Genomic DNA, 24,991 nt, shown 5'->3' with positions numbered 1-24,991 from the left:
TAGTGGAATTAGGATCTTAACCCTCTCTAATTCTTTTTCAACATTAAATGTAGTCAAAATGTTTTTACCAGTTTGGGTAGTATCAATTGACTGATCTAAGGGATAAATAAGAGTTGTTTGAGCTTCAACAATTTTGGTACATGGTTCAATTATTGGAGTTTCCTTTGGAGGTCTCCCAGGACCAGGCCTAGGCCTAAGATCATACCTCTTGTTTAACTCTGCAATTAAAAATTTAGAGAAAGCGTGATATTTAGAGACCTGTGAAGCTTCCTGATCTTCTTGAACCTGATTTTGTTGTGAGAGAGGAACAATGACTGTTTGATTAGAAGAAGAATCCATACTATTAATATCTTCAGTAATTGTCATAGTATTATCATCAGGTTGTTGGTCATCTATCAATAGAGGAGTAGGAACCTGTTGATCATTGCTAGGTCTCTGAAGAATTTGTAGTGGTGGATTTCTTTTATATTGACCTTGATTTTGGTTTTGGGGTCTAGTAACTGTTTGTTGTATTGTCCTAGGTTTGGTCTCAATATTTGAAATTCTATTTGATAGGTTTCTAAGAAGAGATGTTATTCCATCTATTTTTGAGTCTTCTGATTTAGTCTTAGAGGAACTAGAGGCTTCTTGAACAAATTTGAGTTTTCTTTGGGCCTTTTCTTAATTTTTAAAGAAGTTGAGGCTGCCTTATTTGCTTCTACTTCTACAGTCTTTGTTTGCATATCTTCAAGAGTTCTTGAAGTTATCTCTCGTAGCATAACAAAAAATTCATTATCAAAAGCTTTAGAAAATCTAGACTTAGCTGCTACTATAGGGAGCTTACAATCAGCAAGCATTTTGTGATAGAGTTTAATGAATATTTTGATAAAATATGATACTGGTTCACTGAAGTTCCTTTTAAGCTCTTCAAATTCTATGAGGAAGTAAAGAGGATCCTTTTTCACACCCCATTGATTTTTAAATATGGTTGTAAGCTCTTCCCAATTTCTAATGCAATCTGCTGGTAATTGCCTAAACCAAATCCTCACATTTCCTTCAAGTGACTGTACAAACAATCTCTATAAACGTTTTCTTGCTCAATATTCATGTTGTCTGCAAAGTCAAGGAAATCTTGAAGATGGTCCTTAGCTGAGGGACCAGTTTCTCCATTGTACTTGGGAAGGTACTTTAAGTATCCAGTTGGGAATGCATCAAGGTTATTAGGTAAGACTAAGGCAACATATCTAGCCTGTACAATAGGTTGGAAAGCCATGACAGAAGGTGGTGTATGAGGTGCTTGAGGTATATGAGGTTGTCCAGGTGGAGTATGAGGTGTTTGTGTGGATGTAGAGGATGAAGAAGAAGTAGAGGAAGAAGATGGTGATTCAGGAATTGATGAACTATTTGGAGGTGAAGGAGGAGGAGATCTCCTGAAAGACTTCAAAGGAGTCTTAAGAAATAACTTTGGGACCTGTAAAGGAATACCTTCTTTTGTTTCAAAGAGAGGATTGGTATATATAGAGAAGGTCTCCTCAGATTGTTCAGAAGAAGAAGCTTTAGGTCAGTCAAAAATGGAAGGAAATGGATATGTGGTAGGGGATATGAAATTTGTGGGTTTATATTCTAGTAGATTAACACCGAAATCAGATTCAGTTTTAGGTGATCCTGGTGGTAGTGTGGGTCTTGGATGAGATTCTAATGAATGAATAAGGTAGGCTGACTTAAAGTCAACTCCTTTGTTTAGAAGTTCAACAATCCTAGGTGATATATGGGAGTAATCAGGTTCAGATGGGATATTACTATAGGGTTCAAATGATTCTAATTCTTCAGACTGTAGGACTGAAGAGGAAGAAGAAGATGGTTGGTGTCCCCTTTTAGACTTGGATTTTCTCAGAATATTTTTAGGATCTGACAGAGGACTAACTATGTCACCTTCTGAACGAAATCTGGTATGTTTAAAAGGTGCCAGCTTGGGAGTGTGGAGTTGCCTAGGTGAATGATTTTAACCTTTCTAAACCCTTTAATCACCTTTAAAGGAAAAGAATGAATTAATATCATTGTCCCAAGGGAAACACTAAAGAAATTCGAGTCCCCAGCAATGGTTCCAGTTTGATATTGTACCTCTGAGATAGTAGTAAGTCAGCTATCAATGCTAGAGCATATAAAATAATTGTTTTGGGGTTTTTGGTTTTAGTTTTGGAAGACCAATGAATGAAGACAGATTTAGAATTGAAATACTTAATCCTTTGGATAATATTAATATCTCAGCAAAGGGCTGCTATAAAGCTTTACACAATGATATAGATCAAATAGTGGTGAGAAGAAGACAGAAATAATATGAGTATCATAGTTTCTAGACTGTAAAACAAAATAATCATAAGTATGAAAACCTTCTAAACTATGTTCCAAAGATTCAAGGAAATATACTTAAGCTTACAAAAGATGTTGATGATTTATTGATTAGAGGGGATTAGCTAAACAGACAGTTCATTAATCCATTCTCTTAATAGATGATCACTTCAAGAGCTTATAGGAATAAATTGAGACACAATTGTTCCTACCTAGATATCTCTATAAGTCATAAGCATATGAAGAAAGACATAATGATTGATAACTGGAAAAACTTACAGGATAACACACACTGTGTAAAACCAAATTCAGAATCCTCTGCTTTGTATTAAGGTTCCAGAAAGACTAAGTACATCAAGTGTCTAGAAAAGCTTCCTTCAAGGGTGCAACCATGTTCAAAGTAGAATGAACAATCACGACTTAACAAGCAATGAACAATGAACCTTGAACATTGAACCCATAATAACTCGAGAAGAGAGTTAATTATACAATAATTAAACTAAGAAAATATCCTAAAACTAATTAAGATTTATTTTAGGAAAGGAAAGATCTTCATATAAGAAGATAGAGGTAGCATTGAACTGCTTCTTGTTGTCCCTTTTATTCAGGTTGTGCTGGCTTTGTTGTTTGATATTTTTCCCTTTATGCTGCTTGATTATTTGTATCCTTTATGCTGGTTGATTCCTTCATTTGATCTTTCATCTGATACTCTTTAAACTCTGTGAATATCCTTTGACCCTGTTGAGTAACCTTTACTATGTTCCTTTTTAACTTTATTGTGTGTTTCAGGTTTTTACTGTATTTTTCAACAGTAAGATCTTCGTATTTGTCTTCAAACTGTATGAAACCTTTTTCTTTGTAAGCCTGGAACATGGGCTTTTACCTGCAAAACACATAAATTGTTAAGAAAACTTAGGTGACAGAGGAGGACATCAATGGGTTTATTTAGCTTGAAAGGATATTGGAAGGAGTCCAAAGCGTATTGGAAGGTAAAACGATGGTTTTATTGGTCGCAGAGGCTTATGGAGGCTTCACTATGTAAACAAGCGAAACAAAGCCAAAATGGTGATTTTTGTATTTAAACGAAAAAACAACTTTCTTTTTGAAATATAGGGCAAAGTGAATAGTGGCCATTTTGTCGTTATGCAGGAGGTGGTTTTGGTTTTCATCGCACCGCTTATGAGGCGCAAGTGGTTTTGGGAGGGGTCACCAGATACAATCTGAACCTGACACGTAGCAAGGGGAGGTCAGTGGAATACCACTTTTCGGGTGGGTAATGCTTGGTTAGAGAGCCAACCCAAAAACACTGAGGATTGTTGGATTTGAATGCATTTGAATGGACAATGGTGGAGAGAAAAAGTAGTGTGAAGGTAAGAGGAAAGAGCAATGGAGGGAACCAACGATTAATTATGGCAGTATGGCTTTATTATGAGTTAAAAACTGAGATTAGCAGGTTTTATAGTTAAATGAAGGTTTAGGTTGGTTCTTTGTTTAAACCATAAAAATTATTTAACAAAGAAATCCTTTGCAAAACAAGGTATTGCAGACTTGAAATTGTATGAATTCGGGTGGATAGATGACATCAGGTCCGGGTTCATCGCATATCGCAATCAGAATTTAGCGAAGGAAGGCCCATCACAAAGGAATGCGATAGGGGCCAGACGAAACATGGAAATAAATCATGGATAATAATGCATCGGGTCCGGGTTCCCATTGCATATCAGAGATCAGAATGGCATAGGGTATATGCTTTAGCCGGGACTTGCAATGAAGGGCAGATGCAAAATGGAAATGAATTATGATATATATTGCGTCGGGTCTGGGTTCATCATGCATCGCATATTGCAATGCGGAGGGGATTTAACATGGGGTTTTCACTTTTCCTAGGTAAAAGGATATTAACCTTAGGAAAAGGGATTTTTTTTATGGAAAATGAATGAATATGAACTGTATGAAGGTGGGCAGGGGAAATTAGTAAATATATGGATGAATAAGGATGAGGGAAGTTAATTAATTGATCTTGTAGACCTTCATTTTCTTTGTGTAATTGCCTCGTGGACATAGAAGCATATGGTAAAACATGATAAATGTACATTTTGTCCAATCAATCATCAAACTTCTGCAACCTCTCTTCTACTTACCCTTTGTTTATCCTATCATTTTTTCTTCACTTAATGGGTGCATTTAAGCTAGCAAACCCTTTTCCTTTCTTTTTCTTTTACAAAAGCAAACTATCTAGTTCTAACCTTATAACATCCAAGGGCTCAGATTAAACTGATTAGCACCTTATTATTCTATACCTAACTACTGATCTGCCAAGATTAAACAGTTTGGCCAGATATTTATTCTCTAATTATAACATCAAATTTAAAGCATGAAGCAGTCAAGATTAAACTATTTGACTGTCATGGGTTGTGGCATTTATGACAAGCTACACACAACCATTATTTTGTAGAAACAATAGTAGTGGAATTTAGACTTGCTCACTTTCAGAGTTTATTTGTTTTCTTTTCTTTCTAACATAACATTTTCTTTTTGTCTTCATTTTTAGGACATCTAACCTAAAATTTTCTTTGATATGGACATCATCATCAAGATTTTTTCAAAAACATTTTATTCAAAATTGTTATGTCCATATCCTAACTTAACATTTTTTCAAATATTCTATCTTATCAAAATCAAAAAATGCTACAACAAATAGTAAATCTGAAAAGTGCATCTTTATTGGATATAAGGATGGTTTAAAGGGTTATAAGCTTGAAGGTTTTGTACAACTGAGATGTGGTGTTCAGAGAGGTAAAAGATGTTATTAAACATGAAGCCCAACCAAAGGAACCTAAGAAGATAGAGTTTGAGCTAAAGGAGGAAGAATCAGACTCTATAGTAGAGGAGGAATCAGAAGATGAAGAGCCACAAACTCCGGCTGTGAGAAGATCAATTTGAGAAAGAAGGCAGCGGGAAAGGTATAGTCCATCTGCCTTCTGTTCAAATTTTTCTTTATCTATTACTGATGATTATCCCAAAACTGTGAAGGAGGCAGTAGATTCAGATGATGGAAAACTCTGGAAAGAGGCCATGGTTAATGAAATGGCATCTTTGCACAAAAATAAGGCTTGGGATCTGGTGGAGTTGCCAGCTGGAAGGAAACCCATTGGCAGTAAATGGGTGTTCAAGAAGAAGACAAATGCAGAAGGAAAGGTGGAGAAATACAAAGCTCGGTTGGTAGCAAAATGTTATTCCTAGGTGATGGGAATTGATTTTGGTGATATTTTTTTCTCCTTTCGCCAAGGTAACTTCTATTAGATTACTTTTATTTGTCGCTGTTGCTTTTGATTTTGAGGTAGAACAGATGGATGTGAAGATAACATTTCTTCACGAGGATCTAGAAGAGGAGATCTACATGAAGCAACCTGAAGGCTTTGCGGTGAAGGGTAAGAAAGAACTGGTATGCAAGTTAAAGAAGTCTTTGTATGGGTTAAAACAGTCACCAAGGATGTGGTATCAGAAATTTGATACATTTATACGGTGACTTGGCTTCACCAGAAGAAAATCAGATCATTATGTGTATTTTAAATTAATTGGTGACCATGTTATTTATCTGGTCTTGTATGTGGATGATATGTTGTTGGTTGGAAATGACAAAGAAATTATCCAGGATTTGAAGACCCATTTGTCCTCCAAATTCAACATGAAAGATCTTGGTGCTGCAAACTATATTTTGGGCATGGAAATTAAAAGAGATTGGACAAAGAGGAAGCTTTGGTTAAAATAGAGGAAGTATGTCGAGACAATATTGCAGAGGTTTAATATGTAGGATAGTAAACCGGTGAAGGTTCCTATTCCTGTAGGTGTAAAGTTATCTGTTGAACAATGTCCCAAGACACAAGAAGATGAAGAGAACATGTCTCGTGTTCCATATGCAAGTGAAGTTGGTAGCCTGATGTATGCGATGGTCTGTACTAGACCAGACATTGAACATGCAGTGGGAGTATTGAGCAGGTTTATGTCAAAACTAGGGAAGGAGCACTAGACAACAGTGAAGCAGGTTTTTAGGTATTTGCGTGGCACTAGTGATTATGGTCTGTGCTACCAAGGAAGACTAGGATTGGATAGAGTGTTGGATATTTGTGGCTTTGTTGATGCAGATTGGGCTGGAGATTTGGCTCAGAGAAGATCGACAAGTGGGTATGTGTTTAACTTATTTGGAGGTGCAGTCAGTTGGATGAGTAAGAAACAATCTGTAGTGGCACTGTCAACTAAAGAGGCAGAATACATGGAAGCCACTCATGCAAGCAAGGAAGTAGTTTGGTTGCAGAGATTGTGTTCAAGTATGGGGTTAGTATAGGGAGCTATAAGGATAGACTGTGATAGCCAAAGTGCAATTTTCTTGGCAAAGAACCCTGCATATCATTCAAAGACAAAGCACATTGATGTTCAGTATCACTTTGTGAGGGATATAATAGAAGACAAAAAGGTGTTGCTGGTAAAGGTGGACACTTTGAAGAATATTGCAGATGCATTGACAAAATCTCTGAGCTCTGAGAAGTTCTCTTGGTGTAGAGAAACAATGGGCATTGTAGGGCTGGATAAATGACTAAACTCTCTTGTGGCCCCTTGTGGAAAGAAAAAAACAAGTGGGAGAATGTTGGGGTGTTATATTCTTTCCACGACTAGCCCACGTAGTTAACTGGGGGGTTAGAAGGGGGGGCGAAGCCCACCCTTTGTTGCGCCGATTGCGTAGCAGGGGGAGTCACAAGGGGTTTGAAGGGTGCAGGTAACCCCACTCTGTGGGGTCTGGGGCAGCGCCTCAGAAAATTTTGGTTTTGGACCCTATATTAGGTTGGGCGGACCTACCTATGGTTTTGTGCATGTTTTTCGCACATGGTTTTGGACGCGATGGTTTTCGGTCCATGGTATTGGATGCTTTGGCATGTATAAATATGTATTGTAACATTGAAAGGAACATAATGAAAAATCACGCTGGTAGTCCCGGTTTTGGGATCCAGGGGAAAATATCTGTGTATATGTGTTTTATGTGTTATGCTCTCGCGTTGTTTATTTTCTGTGTTTTAGAATTTGTATGTAGGTACTTTTTGTACGGGGTTAAAACCTACAACACCAACTAACTGTTAGTCCTCTCTTAGTTCCAAAAACAATTTGGAACTAATTTAACTAAATTTAAGTCAGTAAACTGAGTGATCTAATTTGCAACTCAATTTAAACTCACACCTGACCCCTAAAATTTAGGGAGAACATATACATGACCACATAAAGACTTCCAACTTGAAATTCCTAAGATAATTAAGTTAATTAATCTTAATTAACTATTTACAAGTTGCTATGAGAATAGAATTTGATTTTAATTCTTAGTTTAATTCAAGGAAAAATTAAACTGGAATCTCTTGTTGCCATTTCTCAACACTCCCTCTCAACAAGAAAGGGATTATCAGTTACCCCGATCTTGTCTCTGTGAAAATCAAATTTACATATTGACAATGTCTTTATCAAAATTTTAGTATCTTGCTCCTCTGTGGAAATTTACTCTAACAACATATTCCTCCTCAATACACAATCTCTGAGATGATGATATCATATATCAATATGCTTGGACCGATCATGAAAAAATGAAGTTTCAAAGAGTTTGATACAACTCTAGTTATCGCAGTAAATCAAAGTTGGATCCATCTATTGACCAAACAAACCAACCAATATCTTCCTCATCTACATGGCCTCACATGCTACCTGAATCATAGCCATGTACTATGCCTCTGATGAATTGAGTGTAATTGATCTCTGTTTCCTGCTGTACCAAGAAACTGTTGCTAACCCAATACTGAAGATCTCTCCTGATGTTTTTTGTTTTTTGTTTTGTAAACTATTGCTAACCCAATACTTAAGATCTCTCCTGATTTTTTTTTTTTTTTTTTTTTTTTTTTTTTTTTTTTTTTTTTCAGTCGAATGGAATCCCTACCCAAACTGCATCGGTGAAGCCTTGAAGCTTCACTCCCTTTTTCCGTTTGTACCATAATCCATACTGAGAAGTGCCCCTGGGGTATCTCAACACATGTTTTGTTTCCTTCCAATACAGCTTGGTAGGCCTAACCATCGCTTGAATAAGGTAGTTAACTGCATAGCACATATCTTGTAGTGTGTTCACCAAATACATGAGTGAACCCACAAGCTTCCTGTAAATAATAGCTTCCACTACTTCCCCTGAAGTAGCATCCTCCTCCCTCTAGTTACTTTCTAGTGGAGTCTTCATGGGTTTGATGTTCTCCATGCAGAATCTCATTTGTATCTCGTTGGCATACTTTCCCTGAGACACAAACAACTCCCCATCTCCCTGTCATAGCTCCATGCCAAGAAAGTAACACATGATCCCCATGTCTTTCATCTAAAACTCTCTTGCAAGGTCCTCCTTACCAGACTTGATCAATTGATCATCACCTGCCAGTATGATATCATCAACATAAAGTACAATGATCAACAATTTACCTTCCACCACTATGTGCTATAGGTTTACTCTTCGTGAAACCCAACCCGGTGAAGTAGCTATTTGTCTTGGTGTAACAATCACGTGGTGCTTTCTTCAACTCGTACAGCGATCTCTTGAGCCGACACACATGTGAATCATGGTCAAAGGTCTCAAAACCTTTAGGATGATCTATGTACACCTCTTCCTCAATCATGCCATTAAGGAAGGTTGTCTTCAAATCCATTTGATGTATCTTCCTACCCATCTATGCTGATAGTACCAATATAGATATGATCGAAGAGTACCTTGCAATAGGAGAAAAGGTCTCATCATAGTCAATCCCCTCTACCTGTGAAAAGCCACGGGCCACAAATCTAGCCTTATGATTCTCCACACTACCATCTGCAACTTTCTTTACCTTGTAAATCCAACGGGAGCTCACCATTGACTTGTCTTTTAGCCTTGGGACCACATCCCAAACACTGTTACGAACTATGGAGTCATACTCCTCCACTATGGCATCAACCCAAACCGGTTGCTGCACTACTTCCTTAAAGGAATAATACGGCTCTGTCACAAGACATTCACCCATAATAGCCATGTAGCCAGTGTACCTCTCAAGTGACCTCCTCTTCCTGCACTGAGAAGTGGGTGCTCCCACATTCTTCCATGCATCATCCAACAATCTGTCAGCCTCTTTCATGTGCTTTCTTCCCTCTCTGGAAGACTCTACCTGAGTGGATGTCTCCACCCTCGGATCCTCTGCATGTGGCTGCAACACATCAATTTGAGGCTCCTCAACATTAGGATCTAAAAGCTCCTCATTTGCATGTAGCTCAAGCTCCCTCTCAAGGGAAACTCACATGGCCTTCTCCTCTTTGAATCTGACATCCCTGCGAACAATTTTCATCTTGTTGGTCGACAAGTACACTCAATAGTTGTGAGGTGTATCAGTGTACACCACAAATATCCCCAAATTTGTTGTCAACTCAAGATTTTTCCATGCATCTTTGGTCACATGGAAATATACCGATGACCCAAAAATCCTGAAGTGACCAACATATGGCCTCTTTTCGGAATAAGCCTCCTCTTGTGTCTTCATCTCAAGTATCCAATGTGGGTTATGGTTCTGAACATAAACCGATGTGTTGCATGCCTTGGCCCACAAGTGTAGTGGTAGGCCTTGATTATGCAACATAACCCTCGTTTCCCCTACTATGCTTCTGTTATTCCTCTTGGCCGCCCCTTTCTGCTGAGGATTATGGGGTGCCATCAACTCCCGTTTAATCCATTCTGCTACACAAAAGTTCTTAAACCAGTTTGATACATACTCACCATTGTTATCAATTCATAGAGCTTTAACCTTCTTTCTTGACTCTTTCTCCACCAATGCTTTAAAATCACAAAACTTTGTGAAAGTTTGATCCTTTTTCTGCATGAAAAATATCCAACATTTACGAGAATAGTCATCAACAAATATAACATAATACTTGTGTTTAGCCATGGAGGTTGTCGAGAATGGTCCACACACATTTGAATGGACTCGCTCTAGAATAGCCTCTACTCGAATTTCTTTGTCGTGAAAGGAAGACTTGGTTTATTTTTCCAAAGTACACCCCTTGCATGTATCAACTTGCTCAAGTGTACCTTTGGGAAGACTGGTAGAGATCTGCTATAATATCTTCAAAGCCCCATGATGCAAGTGGCCCAATTGTGTGTGCCACAACTCGCCAATGTCTCGAATCTGCACCCTTTCTACTTTTGTGCTCAAAGCAGCACACTCCACTACCTCCAACTTATAAATATTCTTTACCCAAATCCCTATCTTATTTAATTGACCCGTGTTTATGTGTCGAAGGAACGCCTTTCCTTTCGAGAAGATGACATCATAGCCTCTATCCACAGACATAGCAACAGATACCAAGTTCTTCTTTAGCTCGAGCACATACATAAAATTCTTCAAGGTGAGTGGAGCCCCATGCTCCCTCTGAAAAGCAATCTTGCCCAATCTAGTAACACTACACTTCCCATCGTCACCCATCTTGATATGCATCCGGATATATTTCTCCTCCAGGTCACTGAATAACTCTTTGTCGCTAGTCATGTGGAATGAAGTTCCACTGTCTAAGTACCATACACTTCCATCATTGATGACACCATGCATGCAATGAGGGAAAATTCCAATTTGAATTGAGAGGCCAAAGCCTCATCTTCCGCTCCTCTTGAGGACTTCTTCTTGGACTTCTTGAGTGGAAAATTTGTAGCAAAATGACCTAGCTCATGATAATGAAAGCACTTAACTTTCATGATGTATTTCTTCTTACCTCCATGATAAGAATCTGATTTGGAATGGGAAGCTTTCCCTTTCCCCTTCTTCACCTTAATCGCTAAGGCACAGTTCTCTTCATCATCAGTATTTGATGAAGAGCCATCACTGGTGTTCCTCCTGCATCAACATTGACCACAGTTGTTCCCAATCTGTCAGCTTCTCCTGACCATTGACAAAGTCCTGATACCTATGCCAACTCTTTGGGAGTCCTATAAGATAAAGACTCGCCATATCATCCTCGACAACTGTGATTACAACACTTCCAAGTTCATCATGACATTGAGTGAACTTGGTCAAAATAGTCTCGCCTTTCTCCATTTTCATTTTTTGAAGTTTGTCCTTCAGTGCCAATTTGCTTTGGTTAGTGTTGTTCAAATACAAGTCCATCAATGTTTTCCACATAGAATATGGAGTTTCCTTGCCATGGAGACTCAAAACAATGTGGTCTTGAACTCCCTCAAGGATTATCCGCCTCACCTTCACTACACACTTCTTCCATTCGGCCAAATTCTATGCATCTAATGCTGCTGGCTTAGGAATTTCTTGATCAATGAATTCCTTCAAGCCATTATCCTCTAGCACAACCTCCATTTTGTCCCTCCTATTGGAAATACTGGGGGGGTGAATCAGTATTTCTTTTTTTCAACTATTATTTTACCAGTTAAAACATTTATATTCAGAACACAAGATGAACAACAAGTATCAATTCTTTTATTAATATAATCTTTGCAATAAAATAGATACAATATATAAATGGTTGCAATCAATTGCAAGCACCAACTTGGACTTTTGTGAGGCTCCAACCTCCAGAGCTCCAACTCTGTTTCACCAAGGCAACAATCTTCGATTTAGGAGCACCAACTCCCAAGGACTTCAATCCTTCCAATTCTTGAGAAACTACTCCCAAGGACACCAATCCTTAGTACTTCTAAGGCACAAATTTCAAGGACTCCAATCCTTCTTACTTCTGAGGCATCAACCCCAAGGACTCCAATCCTTCTTACTTCTGAGGCACCAACACCAAGGGTTCCGACCCAATCTTGTCAAGGCATGTTTGATAGTAGTGTTTTTCTCTCAGAACTCTTCTTTACTGAGTTATGTCTGTTTACAACTTCACTGTAGTCTCCATCCTATGACATCAATTAAAACAAGTCTTCTTATGAAGGAGTCTTTACAACTCTTCATACTGTCCACACAGAGTTTCCAATAGACTTCATGACCTCTGATAATGTCTCCACACAGCCTTAGTGAGTCTACTATTAGCTGCACTAAGCTCTGCATAAGAACCAACTTTCTGTTCAAGCATCTGTTCTTACTGTCACAGTAAATGCTTCAGCATGACTGCTTCTCCGCTAACTACTTCTCCCTTCAAACAATGTCAGATAAAAATTTATTTATTACAACCCAGAATTGTTCTACAGACTGCATTGTGTACCTGACTAATTCTTTCACAGGGTAACACGATTAGCAGAGAAGCTCACCCTTCGAATGCCTCCTATCCTGTTGGTCCTTCGGGCCTTTTCTATTTTGCTGGACCCTCCAGCTGCCTATGTTTCCTCCAACTTTTTCAACAACACTTCCACTTTCCTTGTTCTCTGTTTTTGTATCTTCCTGATGCCTCTGAACGTCAGTTTCCTCTTTCCACTACCCCTTCAGCTTCCTCAATGCTCGCTTTAGCTTCCTCTGTGCTGGCTTTTCCTCTTCGGCACTTCGGTTTCCTCTGCGATGGCTTGTCCTTCAGCTTCCTGGATTTTTGGCTTCCTCAGTCTCTTCGTGCTCACCAACAGTCCTGGGACACATTGATTCAACGACAAGGACCGAATACAAAGAGAAAAACTGCTGCATGAAAACATTGTAACAGAGGCCCCTTTTTTTGGTAAGAATATGCAAACATAGGTCTTTATTGTTTATAGAGAGAATTCATTGGAGAGACAATACCAACAAGGAGGTCCCACCTGCCACGTCACCATCGTAATCGCAATCAGCTTCGTTCAGGCCTCCTGAACTATCAGGAACGTTTTTTTATGCATTTTAGCCTTCAAACCCTGCGCAATACAAATATTCAAATACACAAGAATATATGAAAAACAACTGGCTGAAACGCTAAAGGGAAAAATTCAAAAACATTACACCTACATCTATTCTCGCATCAGGTCCACTATGTAATCGCAATCGGTAGTCGCAGCTTATAGCACCATCCCTTTATAACTTGCAATGGATCACTTCCGACATGGTAGACGCGATATAGCATTAAGTCAATTGTAATGTTGCATCGGGTCTGCTACATATATCACAATCAACGCTTTCAGGGGTGACAACCCTTTGTGTATTGCGATATGCGAGTTCTGATGGGCAGATGTGATATAATATTAAACCATTGCATAATGTTGCAGCGGGTCCACAACATAATGTAGTTATATATATATATATATATATATATATATATATATATATATATATATATATATATATATAGATATATATATATCGCAATTTGCATGTTTTAACGTGGAAAGGCTAAAAGCCCGAATATATGAAATACACGTAAAAACCATGCACTACACTGAAAGAAGACTTCAACTGTTTATACATACGCACAGATATAGTGTCGGGTCCACACATATATATCACTGTCGAGGGTTTCGAATAGTGGCTCGTTATAGAACCCGCCGTATGATATCGTTGATATATACATATATATACTCTGATATATGTATATTTGCTGCCTCTGATAGTGTATTCCAATATATGCACTATTTACGCCTCTGATAGTGTATATTACATATATGTGTGTTTTCTGCCTCTTTTAACTCTTCTGCTCTTCTTCAGCTCTGCTCCTTTAACTCTCCCGCATATATATGTATTCCACTCTTCTTTGGCTCTTTGGAATGTATATGTATTCTGCTCTTCATTGGCTCTTTGGCTTGTATTATTCCCGATAAGACTCCTTGGAATATATTACTCCTGATATGGCTGATATGCCTACGATAGCTCTGTTTTACTCTTTGCTCCTTCTATATGCTCCCCAATAGCTCTGTTTTTCTCTTTGATCCTCCAATATGCTCTCTGATAGCTCTGTTTTTCTCTTTGCTCCTATGCTAGCTCTGATAGTGATAGCTCTGATAGCTCTTTTGATGACTTATTCCTCTCAGTTCTTCTTGGGCATGTATTACATGCGATGCTCCTCTGATGTGGCTCCTCTTGCTCCAATGTCTTCCTTTGGCTTTGCAATGTCTTTCAATGACCTTCTCTGATAACAGACTCTTACTCATGGCTTGGCATTCCTGATGGCCTTGCTCTTCTTTCTTCATGGATCTGCTCAGCTTCCCCTTGGATTCATATCATCATCTAGATTCTAGAATATTTCCATATTGACATCAATGACAACCTAGGTCAACACCTCCAGGCTATAAAAATCAAGTTTCCTTCCAAGGCATACTCAAGCCACAAACCGTAGAACATCATCTGTCAATCCTAAAGTATGTATTGCAAATTCAAATTTCAATTGTAACCCAAAACTCAAAAATTTGAAATCTCCTCTACTACATTTCTCTCAGCTCTGATACCATGTAGAAAATCCTGTAGATTCACAAGCTCATGTAATGTACTAAAGAAAAATACAAGAATCTACTTCTACTTTCAACGAGCGGAACCCAATAGATCGATGAAAAAAATATGAACAAGAAGAAGATAAATCAATGGCACATAACACAAGATGTATCTGGGGAAAGGCACTGCTCAAAACCCCACTATATGTATTGCATATATCAGAAATATGCGTGAATATACAAAGCTTGTTCTCACTAGAACAATTCTGCACAAGTATGCTCAACTCTCTCAACTCACAAACTAGCTCTTTGCCAACACTTAGCCAATTCTGCAGCTCTCCAAGCCCTTAATCTCTTGCATAATTCCTAGGATGAATAGATTGTATTTAAAGGGGATTCATGCTTACAAAACTACATAATCCAAACATACGATCAATCTCTAATGCATGCATGATATTTACACTCTAGTAAATAATACCACTGATAGTACATTATCCCTGTTAGGACTCCAGGAAAATCCCCTAGGTTGCAGTTTGGAGATGCCTGGTAACATATAATCTTCAATATTGTTCTCAGAACTATTGGAATGGATGATGGTTTGGATCAAGTCAGATAACCATTTCAGCTCTATTCTCACTCAAGACATGCATGAACACTCTCACCAATACAAGGCTTTAAACCACTAATGCTCAATAATTTATAAATTCAATGGATAGATGGAGAATACTGACTGTACCAGCACATTTCATACATAACACATATGAATGGCCAGCTACAAGAAGTAAATGAGACTTGCAAATCTAATTTATCAATGCAAAGATAAGATGACAGTTATTTGGCATTAGACACAATAGAAAACCTAAATAACCTATTCAAGTGCAAGCATAGAATAGCAAAGAGAATGGACATTGAACATATAATAGAAAAAGAAGCTTATATTGCTAGAATGAAGATGAGAAGCTTGAAGGAACAGAGGAGGAACAATCTCTAGAAGTTGAACCCTTGTTACATCTAGTTTTCAGCCTTTTATAGGCCTTTTACAATGCTCTTGAGCTCTCAAAGGCTCAGAGTCTTAATCTGTCTGATATGTCTTGTTAACTGATTGATTCTTTGAAGAGGCAAGCATGACTCGAAGGTTTTTTCATTCTGACAGAGGAATAACCACTTTCAGGTAGTTTGATGCGCTGTCTGGGGGCTCTCTCGTGTCGGAGATGCCCCATGATGTTTGTTTTGAGGAGTTGCACTATGACCTTTGATATTTTTGTTTGTTTTGGACAATTGCGCGTGCTGTGTTGAGTTGTCCTGCTCCTCGGCCTCTTTGTTGGTTTGGGGATGAACTGCATGTGCTGTGGCCCTTTCAAAGGTTTAACAATGCATGCTTTCTGTTAAAACAGAACAACGCTGCCATATTGTGGACTTCTACCTTAAACAATGATTGTTTCTGTTTTAAACAGAAAACACAGCAACATTGAGAAATCCCGCCCCTCTGTGTCCTTTTTGGACTTCAAAAGTCCTCAGATATGGCTTATTCTCCTCTTGAGTCTACCCTTGTAGTGATAGCACATCTCCACCGTTGATCTGGGAGTCCTAGATCCAACGGTGGTGATCCATTTCGGGTGCCTCTTTTGTACTGGAGTTAACCACCCAATGAGGGCAGTTTTCTCTCTCCTCATCCTGGACACGTGGCAGTCGTTGTATGGCATCAGGTAGAGTTTGGCCTAAACCACTTATCGCCTTTGGCTCCCCTGAAATCCTGCCAGTTTTGTCATTTTATTTGTGTTTCAAAAATGCACCATAACATTCAAAATCATTAAAAATGGACTTTGGCGGACTTCAAAAATTATATTTTTCACTTCCCGGTCCCTTTCAGGTCTGGGCTTCATCGCAATCGGCACTGCCCTATTTCCCTTTATATTTTGTTATATAATGAAATACATTAAAATGCATTTAAAATAGGCTTACTACGGACCTGAAATTTTATCGAATATGCTGTATATAACCGTCGGGGTCCAGTTATTAGGTTGCCATGTATATGCCTGCTCCCTTTGTATAGCCGATGCGATATAGTGATGTGATCAATCGCAATCGCATGTCGCTGATGCCTGGGGTCTTTTACTTTAATCGCTGATGCCTCGCCGATGCGACATGTTGATCTGATCATCGGAGATCGCTGATCAGCGAGTCTTGCGCCCATACTTAAATCATCCTCTCTGCTCGGCGAATTGCGATTAGTCGTTTAGATCTCTAATCGGCCAAATCTAACGGCTGGTATTCTTTCACTGTTTAAAGCTTGTGATACTTGATTTCAATTGTTTTCTTTGGTTTTTTACCTCCCGATAGTGTATTTCCGCCCTTCCAAGGGCTCTCCTCTTGCGCTACATTTGAACTTTGGATGATTTTGAGCAAATGCTGAAGATTTCAAGAGCATTTTTGGATCCCTTGGGATGATTTTTAAGAAAATTTGGAGACTTTAAGAGCATATGTGGATCCGATTTTGAGCCTTTTGTTAGGGAGGCTAAAATTGGCTCCTTCTTGGGATGAAATCCTCCTTGTGAGGTTTCAAGGATCACAGATCAATGCCTTTCCTGTAAAACAAAAATCAAATCTTCCTTCTAGTGTTCCATTGGGCATCGAGTCTATTTTGTAATGAAATAAAAACTGGAAAAACATAATTACAATGACAAGGCTTTAAAGCCTTAAATGAAATAAAGTTTCAAGAACCACCCATTTATTGGGCTACCAAAAGTATCACCTCCTTCCAAACAGTGCGGAATGAATGTATTGTTCTGCTGAATTTGAGTGATGACAAACGGGCCTGTCCATAAGGAGTAAAACTTGCCATGATTACCTTTCTTTTCCTTAAATGTATCCCATTTACGTACCCAATCACCAACTTGGAAATTGTCCACTTTTTCCTTCCAGTCAAAGGCTTCTTTGATTTTCTTCTAATAAGCCTTTGACTTCTCAACCAGCTGCTCTCTGATCTGCTATAGTTCAACCAGGTTATTCATTCTTCTTACCATGTCATTCTCTTCATCTTGTTCTTCTTGCAAGAATTTAGCCACAGGGAGAATCAAATGGATAGGGAAAACAACATCAGTGCCATAAACCAGTTTAAATGGAGAATTCTCTATGGAATTTTTGATGGTAACTCTGTCAGCCCACAGGGAAAACTTCAACATGGAATCCCAACTCTTTTTGTTGTCCTCTAATAGTTTTTTGATTACCCTTACCAAACTCTTGTTAGATGATTCTGCCAGTCCATTGCCTTAAGGATAATATGAGGTAGAATGCACCACTTGAATGCCCATGGATTCAATCATGTCCACCAATTATTTTGCCTTGAAAGATGCTACATTATCAATGACTAGTAGGGTTGGGCAACCAAATCTAGTGAAAATATTCTCATTCAAGAACTTTATGACAACTTGATGATTGGCATTCTTAGTGGGTATATCCTCAATCCATTTGGTAAAATAATCAGTGGCTACTAAGATCCATATGTTTTGGCCACTGGAATGTGGGTTGATCTCACCTATAAAGTCCAAGCCCCACTGCTAGAAGGGACCATTAATATGTACTGGCTTCAAGGGCAAAGATTTTAGCTACTATCTTCCTGCAAACCTCTGGCACTTGTCACAAGCTTTCACAAAATAAAACACATTAGAGAAAAGAGTAGGCCAATAATACCCAGCCCTCAAGATTTTTTGGGCTGTGGTTTTCCAATAATGATGCCCTCCGCAGATGCTAGAATGGAACTGGTGTATGACTTCCACATCTTGTTCTTTATCTAGACATCTTAAGAGGATTCCCGATGGGTCTTTCTAATAAAGAAGATTTTTATTTATGCAGAATTTGGCTGATCTGAGTTTAATGGCCCTGGCTTGACTTGAGCTAAGCCCTAGAGGGACTTCTAGCTTTTGCAAAAATTGAACTATGCTGGAATACCATTCACGGGTGGCTAGATTTTCAGCCAGACACTGATTCTGCTTTTGTTCTTCTGCTGCTCCCCCTGTCTGCTCATCATCTAAATTTAGACCTGTGAAATTCATGTCTAACAAGCTGCAATTTTCTTTAGCCATAAGTTTAGCCAAGCCCTGGCCCTTGACAAGCTTTGTGGCCTTCACCTCTATGTTAAACTCTATGAATTTTGCAATCCATTTAGCTCTCTTTCCATCAATATCTGGCTAAGTTAAGAAATCCTTTACTGAGGCTAAAGGTACATATGCAACCACTTTGGAATGCAAAATATAAATTCTGAATGCCTTCAAATATTTTATGAGAGCATAAGCTTGTTTTTCAATAAGGTCATACCTTAGTTCAACATCCTTAAATTTTTTCTGAAAAAGGCCACGGGGTGCTCTATGCCTTCATCATTTTTTTGCAACAAAACTGTTGCAAGTGTATCATAAGAGGAAAAAGAGAAGATACAAAAATTCCTTAGTGTAATCTGGGCTGATTAGATTGGGAGCTTCCATGATAGTTTTCTTGATGGCTTCAAAAGAGCTTCTTGAAGTATCTGTCCATTTTATTTCTGAACCTTTCTTCAGCATGGAATTCATGTGCTTTACTAACTCTGCAAAGTTTTGAATGAATCTCCTTACAAAGTTAATCTTACCCAGGAAGGATTGAATGTCCCTTTTCCACCTTGGGATGGACAATGTCTAAATGGCTTGAACCCTTGCTGGATCAATCTTCACACCTTCAGCAGAAACAATATGTCCCAGAAGTTTTCCTTATTCTAGAGCAAACTGTGACTTCTTTGTGTTCACTGAAATTCCAAACTGTCTGCACTTTAGGAAGACCTTCTTCAAATGCTCTAAATGGTATTTGTGGCTACTGGAGAAGATTGTTATGTCATCAAGATAAATAAGGAAAAACTTGTCCTTCTCTCCCACAAAAGCTATGTCCATGTCCTGCTGAAAAGTAGCCTCAGCATTCATCAATCCAAAAGGAATCTTGGAGTACATGAAAGTGCCCCAAGGAGTAGTGAAGGCAGTATTTTCCTGATCTTCAAGATGTAAAACAATCTGATTGTAACCTAAAAATTCATCTAAGAAAGACATGACTCTAGCCCCTGAAAATCTTTGCAGCAAGTGTTCCATCTTGGGCAGGGGATAGTTATCTTTTTTAGAGCACTTGTTCATATTTCTGAAGTCAACACAAATCTTGATTTCTTCATTTTTCTTTCTTACTACCTGTTGAAGCCCCGAAAATCAGGTCGAAAACATGGGGGATACCCGCCCAGTCCAGACCTTGGTTTGCAGCTCCTTATCCATTTGGTATAGCGGGTCCGACTGGGGATAATGGGACCAGTTTCCCAATCTATGAGTGTGTGTGTGTAGAATTTGATGTTGCTGATCTAACAGTTCCTATTTAAGATATTCTAATTCTATCTTTAATCTAATTCTATGTTATTGTAATCTAATAAGCAGTAACATCTAAGTCTATACTAACCCGGGATGAAATTCTTCTATTATGCGATCTAAAAAGATTTCAAATAACAACTGGTAATAAAGATCATTCAACGATTATAAGAAAGGAAATCAATAAAGATGAACCACTTCGCATAAAAAGTTAGATGAAACAGTTGTGAAAAACATATTGCATAATGAGCTATTCATACATTAAGCATAAATAAATAGCTATCACCATACAAAAGTGCCAAATGATAACTTAGGCATTCATGCAATAATACATAAACAACTAAAAACTGTATATCACTTTAACATATAAGCAGAAATGGTCAAGAGATAAAAGTACCATTTATGACTAGTCCTACTCATAAGATTCAAGCGACAATGATTTATCTATCCTTGCTCTAACATCCACTAAGAGTACAGAAGTGCAACATCAGTAGTAGATATCAAATGCAAACATCAACAAATCTTGATCCATTCATTCACCAAAACCTCCTCTGAGGGTGCAAAAGTGCATGTTCTGAGGACAAGTTTTTGATAAATTTTTGGACCCTTCTCTAAATGCATGATAAGGGTTTAAATACTACTTACTAAATCTAATAATAACTTATTTACAAAAATTCAGGATGCGGTTTAAATGACCGCCCTTTTTCTAAGCAAAATTAAAACGAAAGTTGAATCCTGAATTAAACTATTTCTGTATTTGGTCTTTAAAATTGCATGTATGCAGCATCGGTTTAAGGAGAGTCGGCTGGCTAACTTCTGCTTTTATCTGAGCTAAGAAAACGGAATCGATGAGAGCTGGTGCTATCTTTTCAGTTGCATTTATGATACACTTCACAGTCATCCACTGGCTATGCGGCTTCACCAAGTATGCCTAGTAATATTCCCAATTTAACTTGTTCAGCCCTTGAATCTCTTTTGCCTTTTCTTGCGCTCTCTGTTTCCATTCTGCCTCTAGTTGTAGTTTGTTCGGTAAATATCCTGGGGTGGTTTCTACGATTAAATTTTCCCTGTGCAAATTTTCATTTACACAATCAATCAGACTGCTTGCTGCTGTGGCTGCTGTTTCTGCCGCTTGTTCTGCTTCCCTAATTTGATCGTCCCATTTGTTAAAGAGCAGTTCTTTATGGTTCTCATTTATCCTTGGTGTGCCTGCTCTTTTTCCCTTGTCTTCATCCTACCAAGTCAAGTACTCAGTCACCCGTTTATCAATCAGATCATAGTCACTTCGTAAATCGACCACTTGATTAGTGATCTTATCACTAATTTAACAATAATAACTCCACTGTGATATCTTTTGGCCCAACACTTCTTGTTGTTGTAGTAATTGTTCATTCAAGGAAATAGATTCCGAAATAAACTCTATAAGCTTAGGATGGTCTTTGTGCATCTCTTGTAAATCCTGTAACTGCTTTCCTTTCTCATCCAAACTTTTATGGTATCCTATTTGCATTTGCTGGAAGTCCTGCTGCAACCTTTCAAGCTGTTTCTGTGCTTCATTATTGGTGTTGGCTTGTTGCAATTGTTGTTACAGTACTTGTATCTGATATTCCCATTCTTTTAAAAACCGTTGTACTTCATATGCTTTATCAATAGTCGCAAAGGCATATGCTCCTGCGATCTGAGATAGTTTGGTGAGATTTTCAGTAGGATTGCTAGTGGGATCTTTCCATAAGACATCTAATTGTTCTGCGTCTTGAGAGAGTGTATTTTCCAATTTCCTTTTCTTTCCTTGTCTTCTTACCATTGCTTTATGCTGTGGGCTATAAAATATATCTAGAGGGGGAATTTCTTCTATGTTGAGTATAAGCTCAGAAGATGGGGCAACAGGAATATGCTCCGTATCTGAGACATCGCTGACTATTGTTGTGACTACTTCTTATGCTACCTGTGTATTGCTCACAGGTGTTTTTAGGGCTTGTCCTTCAATATTGATCATTTCGTTGAAGGTTTCCCATTCCTTATCTAATTCGGTTGTGACTGGTGGTGCTTGAATGATGAGAGGAGGAGGATCTCTTTGCGGGGAGGCAATAACCTGTTGTTGCAGAAGTTCCTTTGACTGAGCAGTATCCTTAGCTGACTCTTCGCTTCTATCCTGGTCATTTCCGGATCTCTTAGAGTGTTCGGGCATTTCTTGTTCAGACTTGGATTTAGATCCGTTAGTGCTTGAACTCCCACTGAGACTAACGCTTGGAGTTGGTTCTCTTGCTGGTAGTCGTAGTTTCTCTAGAGGAATACTGGCTAATCTTCTTTCTCTGTATATCATGAACTTTTGAAAATCTTCTAGAGACAATTGCAATTGGGCTTCGCGCAAAATCTCTTGAAGTGTGCTTTTCTATTGGAATATATCATCAAATAAATCCTTTTTCCCAACGAACACTTTTATCTTGACTGTAGTTGTGAAATTCTGGGCAACCTCATTTGGGTCAAATGGTCTTCCCGAGAATTTGAATAGTTGTAAACATGTCATATTCTGTACTTCAGTGAGCGCATGATCTACATCAAATAGTGAAAAGGCCCCACAAGCTACAGGAAACTATGGCCATATAGCCTTCTTTTTGTCCTTTAAGTCTTTAGTTAGACCACCTTCTCCACAGGTTTGATATTCAATCTCTCGAGCTAGGAGTTTATCAGGGATATAAAAAGGTAGAACATGAGGGGGTGCAGTACTTCCAAATACCCTAACATAAGTGAACAATTCCTCTCTGAACCATCTTGCGATGGGGCGGATATCTACCTCTGCTTCTGGTGAGCACCTAGAGGGGTCTTTATCATACAACATTCTATACAAGCGCAGCATAATTCCATGACAAATTTGGTAGAAGTATGGAGTGAACTGAGAGTCCCACAATTCCTTATGATAGAAATGGATGGGCAAGGGGTCTTGAGTTGTCCACTTCCAACCCATAACAGGAAACTTAGAAACATAACATATTGAATCCATAATACATGCAGACAGGTAAAAAGGAGGATAAATTCTTTGAGATGTAGCTCTTTTGGACCGGTAACTAACAATAGCCGTGATTAGGTTATTAGATTAAATTTTGGCCCAATCTACAATAGTGGCATTTGTGGCAACATCTAGTAATAGTAACCATTCGGATGAAAATTTGTTGATATCTGGCATTCCAAATATTCTACAGAGCATGGCATAAGAGAACCAGTACTGTACATACCGTGTTTATCTTTCTTGAGCGGTTCGTCTTTCCTGGACCAGTCTTTGGTGGTTTCTGACAGGTTCTGGTTCTCCTTTACGAATTTATCTATGAATTGCGTGTTATAAGTTGCCTGTGGCTCAGACAGATGATACATGGGCTTTAAATCCTGCACAGTGAATGAATTGATGAGTCCTTGACCATGAACCTTGAACTGTCTATTTTTGATTTCTGCGCTATCAAGTATCCACTTGACCATATCTGTGTATGGGAGGATTTTTGGCCTTGTTGCTATCCGATGTAGGAATGAGCAAGCTAACTCTGTTAGGGTTGCTTCAGAAGAACTCTGTGAGCCCGCAATAGCAGTAAATTCCATTACTCTGGGGTTCTCCTCTTCGAGCAGCCTATACATGCCTTCCCACGTAGCTATCCCCGCGTCTCTATTATAAGCCGTGTCTGTATACAAAGGTTCCATTTCCTTTTCTTCGGAGCTCGGGTGATCCAGATTTAAACAGGAACGCAACAAATTACAGAGATAACCATATACACAAAGATGCAGCGGAAATAATACTTCATTTCATTAATGGAAAATACTGACATATGCTTACAAACAGAAATGGCAATAAACTAGCTAGGGCGATGGTAGCTTATCTCTGAGAAGAGATGTGATGGCTACATGCCTCTGAACTGTTCTGAACTGTATTACAATGAGGCTCGAAGGCCTATTTATTGTTGAGAAACAATGGAAAACCCTTCACATACCGAAACCTAACCCTAGAAGATGAAACGCCAAATTGTGGGCCCCGTTTGGGTAAATTGGTACATCAATTTCCCGGGGTCGTAACTTTGGCATACGATCTCCGTTTAACGCGTACGATAGCTCGTTAGAAAGATCTATCCGAGTACTACCACTTTGGGAGGCAACATAAGGCTCAGTTGCCCCAGAATTCCAAAAAAACGTCGTTTAGGGCCTCAAAACGGCTCCGGAAGTTCAGGACCCGAAAAACTGCTAAAAATAGTAAACTGTGCTACAATTAAGGAAACTGAAAATGTTGAGAAAGACAATGGTGGGGGTCCAGGTGGACCTGGCAGGTGGCCACCAATATCCACCTGGATCATTCCTCCCCCCTTAGGAAGCAATGGTCCCCATTGCGTTGAGCTCCTCCATGAGATGAGGAAACCTCTGCTGAACTTGTTCCCTGGTGAGCCACTTGCCCTGCTGAAGGAGTTGGCCTGCTTTGACAACTCGATACAGTTGGATATGCTGTTGGCGAGTGTTCTTGATCTGTGTGTCCATGATCCGATCAGTTGCAGCTTGTTCCATGCAATCTGGATTTAATTCTGTGGGTTTGAGCTGTTCTGCAATGTCGGATGTGTCTAGCAATGGTGGAAAGTATGGCCGAAGGCGGTCCACATTGAACACTGGGTGCAGGCCAAGGAATGGGGGAATGCTGAGCTCAAATGCATTGTCTCCCATAGCCTTAGTAATGGTGTAAGGACCATATCGAAGTGGTCTCAATTTCCGATAGGCTCCAGTAAGGCGTTCCTTTTGCAAATGCAACCAGACTTTGTCGCCCACCTGAAACTTGTGTGGCACCCGGTGTTGATCATGTCGCTGCTTGTACTTGGCATTTGATTTCTCAAGAATGTCATGGACCTGCTGGCGAATATGTTGGATGCGCTCAATGAAGCTGGTGGCCTTATCTGTTTCGGACTGGACATGAGCTGAATTC

The sequence above is a fragment of the Pinus tabuliformis genome, chromosome 8 (assembly GCF_031772625.1).
Source record: "Pinus tabuliformis cultivar Carrire ecotype Pingquan chromosome 8, CPIR1, whole genome shotgun sequence".
In the NCBI taxonomy this organism is placed as follows: domain Eukaryota; kingdom Viridiplantae; phylum Streptophyta; class Pinopsida; order Pinales; family Pinaceae; genus Pinus; species Pinus tabuliformis.
This window is presented reverse-complemented; position numbering follows the sequence as displayed.